Consider the following 7,111-nt stretch of genomic DNA (forward strand, 5'->3'; position numbering starts at 1 on the left):
GATGTATAGAGAACTTGGAATTATGCGCTTCCTCCAATATCTTTTGTCTCACTCTCCCAGTCACTGGTACCCACACCCGGCCACACTGTGTCAAGAGGCCACGACTATCCTTAATAAACAAAGGATATTGTCCTCGGATTCTCTCTATCTTCCAGTTCTCTTTCCTCACTCCCTCAACTTGAGCCTCTTTGATCATCTCCAACAATGGACAAATCACCGTCATTCTCAAACACACACTCCCAATTGGGGAACCTGCCATCTTACGGCTCAAAGCGTCGGCCACTACGTTGGCCTTCCTTGGATGGTATAGAATCTCGCAGTTATAGTCCTTTAGAACGTCCAACCACCTCCTATGTCGAATGTTGAGGTTCTGCTAATCCATCAAATACTTCAAACGCTTGTGGTCAGTGTAAATGGTACACTGCACTCCATACAAGTAATGCCTCCAAATCTTGAGGGAAAGCACCACTGCCCCCAGTTCCAGATCGTGAGTGGGGTAATTTGTCTCATGTGGCTTCAACTGTCACAAGGCGTATGCTATCACGTGCCCCCTCTGCATTAGTACCACACCTAACCTTGAAATCGATGCGTCACAGTACACCACCAGATCGTCTAATCCCTCAGGTAGTACTAGGATCGGAGCCTCACATAATCTCCGTATCAAGGTCTCGAAGGCCAACTGTTGATTTGTACCCCATCGAAATGTCACATTCTTCTTGGTCAGACGGGTCAATGGCACAACAATCTTGGAGAAATCCTGGATAAATCTTCGATAATAACCCGCTAAACCCAAGAAGCTACGAATTGCTGATGCATTGTTCGGTACTTCCCACCGCATCACAGCCTCAACCTTGGCTGGATCAACCAAAATACCCTCCTGATTGATGATATGCCCCAAAAATTGTACCTCTCGCAGCCAGAAATCACACTTGGAGAACTTGGCGTACAACTTTTCCGCCCTTAGGGTCTCCAGCACCTCCCTCAAATGTTGATCATGCTGCTCGCTGGTCTTAGAATAGACCATGATATCATCAATAAAAACGATAACCGACCGATCCAGCATCGTTCTGCTCACCCTGTTCATGAGATCCATGAACGTTGTTGGGGCATTGGTGAACCCAAACGGCATCACCACAAACTCGTAGAGCCCATATCGAGTCCTGTAAGTTGTCTTCGGTATGTCCTCGTCCCTAATCCTCATCCGATGATACCCCGACCGAAGATCAATCTTGGAAAACCAAGACGCACCCTGTAGCTGATCGAACAAATCATCAATCCTAGGCAACGGATAACGGTTCTTCACTATTAGCTTGTTCAGTTCCCTATAATCAATGCACATCCTGTGGGATCCATCCTTCTTTTTCACGAAAAGCATCGGTACTCCCCACTGGGAACTGCTCGGATGAATGAACCCTCAGTCTAACAGCTCCTGAAGCTGTATAGATAACTCATGCATCTTAGGTGGTGCCAACTGGTATCGTGCCTTTGCAATCGGTGCGACACCCGGCACCAAGTCGATGCGAAACTCCACCTGCCTCTCCGGAGGCACTCCCACTAACTCCTTGGGAAAAACGTCCCGAAAATCCTGTACAACCGGCACACTACCCACTTCCTTCGTGGTCTCTACCCTCATATCTGAGATATAAGCCAGAAATCCTGAACAACCCTGCTGCAGGAACCTCCTTGCCCTCACAGCCAAACAAAGGGTTGGACCATGTGATGCCCTATCAGCATGTATCACCAGTTCTCCCCGACTTGGGGTTTGAATGCTCACCATCTGATGCTCACAGTCAATCATGGCCCCGTTGTCCCCCAACCAATCCATTCTCATAATCATTTTCATCCCTCGTAACGGTATCAGGACTAGGTCGACACAAAATCTCTTACCAAGCACATTTAGGACATAGTCCCGATACACCCTTGTAGCACTAACGATGCGGTCGTCCGCAAACTCTACCTCAAGCGGGGAACCCAAAGCCCCCGACATGTCCTGGAACTTCTTGCTAAGCGCAAGTGACACAAACGATCGGGTAGCACCCGAATCAAACAAGACATGATCAGGCATACCATTGAGGCATTGACCATAAAGGTCCCTATGCAAGAATATATTACACATAAGTCATACAAGAGTAATAGAAATAGAGAATAATAGACACGTACCAGCTACAACATTCGACGCAACCCGAGCCTCCTCGGTAGTCAGCTGAAACGCGCGGCTCTTCACCATCGGGGCTTCCACATTAGCTGGGCGAGCATCAGTAATTCTCATTGTGGCAGGTGCAGGTGCTTCCACCACTCCTCCCCCTCCCTGCAACTTCGGAAAGTTGACCCGCTTATGGGAGGTCTGGTTGCCGTGAAAACATATCAAGCCCTTTGTGGGGCAGTCCCTGCTCATATGGCCATGCTGGCCACATGCATAACATCCCGAGCCTGCCAGACGACAAGCTCCACTATGCACCCTACTACACTTGGCACACCGGCCCCAACCCTACTGACCCTTGCTGGAAGTGTCTGAGGTCTTAGGCTTCTTAGCCTGTCCCACTACTGTCTGTACCTGCTCCGGCTTCCGCTTGGTGCGGAAGTCCAACTCTATCTCCCGTTCTCGGGCCTTCTCTACCATTTCATTCAGGGTTTTGCACTCTGTAAAGCTTACAAACTCCCGGATATCATCCCTTAGCATGGAATGATATCTCCTCCTCCCCATATCCTCATCAGTAGCATATTGTGGGATCAACAATGCTCGCTCCCGAAACTTGGCGGTGATCTCCGCCACAGTCTCGGTGGTCTGTTGGAGTTCCTGGAACTCCCTCACCATCCTCTGTAGCTCAATGGCTGGTGCAAACTCCAAATCAAATCACTGCACGAATTTGGCCCATGACATCTCAGCCACACCAGCTGCTCCCACCTAGCTAGTAACTTCACCTCACCAATCTCGGGCTCTATCTCTCAGCATACAGGAACCAAATCCCACCTTTGACGCATCTGGATAAGAACTCGTGCGTTGGGCATTCTTGATATCCGCGATCCAATGTCGGATAACAATGGGGTCCCTAACCCCGAAAAACTCTGGCGCTCCGCACACCTTGAACTCCCGAAACAAGGGAGTTCGGGACCCAACCTGGCCCGCATCAATCTCAACTCTTAATGTCTAAAGCCTCTCCTCCATAATATCCATCATGCCCTCCTTGACCGTCCCAAAGATGACTGGGGTAGTGTCAAGGATGCCCTTCATAACCTCAGCCGCAATCAGCTCGTGCAACCTCTCGTCAATGCCATTTTTAGTGTCACCTGATCCCGCCTTGGATCCAAATCCCGATCCTGATTCCCCTGCTCCAAATTGTGTCATCACCATGCTAAACTGAAATACCATAATTCATAATGATCAAGATTACCATATAAGGGATCTTTCCACACCGGTCCTCCTTGAAGTTACCAGATCTAGCATTGGTTCGGGTACATGTCCTGTGCTTTCAGTAGTACGGGCCCAATACTACCTTCCACACCTACCTATACCTTTCCCAAGGCTATATCCGACGACCCCAATTTGTCCCAAACTCAATAATGTCTTCCAGACTACCCATAACTCAAATCCTAGGCGACCCTAAGATTTGCTCTACCTGTACCAATGAGACCAATCATAACCGGTTGCCTTTATGCATGCAAATTATACACATAAAAGGATCAAATAGACTTTCGAATAAAAGATTCTACCCTAGGACCACAACCAAACAAGGAACTGGAAATAAGGCCAAATCAATCATTCTAAGGCTATAAGCTCCTAACCGTATATAATTTTAAAAGCATACACATAGCATGTTCCATATAATCAACAAAGTTCAAATATCAGTATAACATGACTTAACATATTGGGGAACTACTTACTTGGCTCGGCTGATCACGCGTGCTGCACTCTCCTCTTTTCATTTCTTTTAAAACCTTTTATGTTACTTTTGAAAACAATTTACCTTTTCCTTAGTTTGAGTCCCGATACACCCGAGAGCATGCCCGAATCCCTCAAACCAAGGCTCTGATACTAACTTGTAACGACCCAAATTTTTCAAAGAAATTTTTTGCTTTTAATTAATCAATCATAATTCATAAAACATGAAAATCCAAATAATTGTTTTCAAATCCACCATCATTACACATTATTTTTTTAAAACATTAGAGTGTCCCCAAATCATATCAGAAAAGAGAGATAGAGTGCACACCGCATCATCACGCCTTGCCTTCGCCCTTGGGCTACGATGTACCTAAAACAAATCCACAAACGGTAAGATGAAAGATTAGTGAGTCCCCCAAGGCATACCCCACACAACTTCCATATGTCATATTAGCTATATAAGCTACCTCTACCACATACCACATATCAATTAGCTATAATAGCTATCTCTACCATCAGCCATAAAGGCTATCTCTACCATTATCCATAAACGCTATCTCTACCATTAGCTACGAAGGCTATATCTACTGCATATCGCTACAATTAAATATATGACACACCTCTCAACACAGCAAGTATACCAAATATCAAAAAATGGGCGGCCTTGGTGCCTTAGACCCATTGGTATGGTGAGAAGACTCACCTCTCAAAGACAGAACTGGCAAACTGTAGTCAGATATATCCCACATTGCTCCTCCCAAACTGCCTATAATCAATAAGTAAATAACTCAGCATAATCCCATACATACCCCAAGGTCAAACCTGGTCAAAATCAAGGTCTATAATCCATGCTGACCCTGACTCGTCGAGTGTGACCTGACACTCGTCGAGTTCCTTGTTTAACTCACTAACTCGTCGAGTCACCCCATTGACTCGTCGAGTTCCTTGATGTTCACGGCCGTGAACTCCCAACCGGAAACCCATGTCTGTGAACCCTTTCCCGTGAACCCTTGACCGTGAACCCTTGACCGTGAATGAGAAAACCCTTCCCGACTCGTCGAGTCACTTTCACGACTCGTTGAGTTCCCCTAGTCCAACATGTTTATGGTCCTTTCTAGTGGGACTTAAGGTCCCAAACTTCATATCTATCTTCTTCTAGGGCAGATGTCACGTAAAGTTGCAAACTTTACGTGCATGCATGGCCTCACATGGCCATGCACTAAAACTAATCCTTTAAATAAGGCTTTCTTGCATGGAGAGAGGATAAGCTTATAAAAAGATGCAACTTTATACTATTTGGGGCTTAAGAAGGTCCAGATCTGGAACCATATCACTATGATAGGTCCAGATCCAAGCTTGATTCCATTTTCCCCCAATAATGACCATAATCATCCAAATGGAGATCTAAGACTTCAAGGCTTAAGATGACAAATTAATACCTCAGTAAAGTGTCCGAAACAAAGTAGATGTTGTATCTGATGTTTCTCCATTGATCCTTCTTCCTTCAACTATGAATACCAAAGCAATAACTCTATGAACTAGCATACACAATTCAAAACTCACATATGATTAAGGTTAGAATCTTTACCTCTCTTGTTATGTAGCAATAACAAGTTTAATCCTTCTTGATCTTGACTTCTGAAAGCCTAGTGCCCTAAGTGTTGCACCAATAATGGAGTCACGGTTGGGTTTTGAGCACTATAACACTCCTGTGATGCACATGCAACCCTAAATGCTTTGGATCTTTGTTTTCTCTAATTATACATGCATTTTCAATTTTCCAAAGCATTCTCCCTATCTAGCATACAATTGAAGCTATAAAATATAAACTTAGTTTGGATGCTTACCTCGTGAGTAAGGTAGAGTTCTTGAACTTTGAAAGCTTGAGCACCTCAAGTGTGATGCCTCTATTGGTTCACAAACACCAAAATGCAAGAAGAGGCTTGAGAGAATAAGTTACTAGCACAAAATCAACTTCACTCTCTTGGAAAGTAAGTGGCAACCGATTTTGGCTCTAGGAGGGGCTTATTTATAGTGTTGCACATGCTAGGATTGCACTTTGTAAACCCTAATGACCCATGACTTTCCACATTCTCATGCTCCATGGATTTAACCTCCATAGACTTGATGGGTTTTAGTATACTAGAACATCCTATGGTGCACATACAACCCTAAATACCTTGGATCTATGTTTTCACTAATTATACATGCAAATGGTTTCCAAGGCATTAACCTATAACTAGCATGCAATTTGTCATAAACAATACAAGATACTAGATATAGTAACATACCTTTTATGTGGCTTGAAGTCTTGATGTATTTGGTGTTTCTAGAATGACTTTGGCCTTTAAGAACTTAGTACCCTAAGTGTTGCACCTCAAATGGAATCACAACTCACCTAGAACAAAGGTGACTCTTGAGAGAGAATTCTATGCACCAAAACAACTCCATATTTCTCTAAGAAAAGAAACACACGTTTTTGGTCATGAAGAATCATATTTATATGGTGGATTCCAAGGGTCATGGGTTTAACCCAAATCCATACCCATGGGTTTTATAATCCATGGTTCATGTGGCCCAACTCTTTATGTGTCCATACATAAACTTGGTCCAACATGAATCATAACCCCAACACATATAAATATAACTAATCAACATAATTAGTCCCCATAGATCTAATTAGTTTCTTTTGATCACTAAATTAATTCCAAATTAATTCTTGATCTATACTAATTAAAACATATGATTTCATATTAATATATTCGAACTTATAGTATATTAATAAATCATATATAACCTTCTCTCAAGAGTCCATCCTAACAAATTGTCCTGGTGTTATGCAACCCAAATGGATCATGCTACTCTCGGATCGAATACATACCAATAATAGTTATGGGCTTAAACATCTATTCCAACAGGACTATCCATGGATTATTTTAGCCCATCTACATAATCATGGTTCATTGGCCCACACTACAAGAATCATTGATTTACATAATCAATCCCTATATTTAATTAGTCTCTTTTGACCACAAAATTAATTCCAAATTAATTCTTGAACAATACTAATTAAATAATATGATTTCATATTAATATATTATACTTGTAATATATTAATTAACCATAAATAACCTTATTCTCAAAATCCATGATATCAAATTGCACTGGTGAAGGCAACCCAAAAAGGACCATGCTACAATCGGGTCAAGTACATCCCAGTTATAGTTA

Source organism: Lactuca serriola, chromosome 5, assembly GCF_051521515.1.
Source record: "Lactuca serriola cultivar US96UC23 chromosome 5, Lser_US96UC23_V15, whole genome shotgun sequence".
In the NCBI taxonomy this organism is placed as follows: Eukaryota; Viridiplantae; Streptophyta; class Magnoliopsida; order Asterales; family Asteraceae; genus Lactuca; species Lactuca serriola.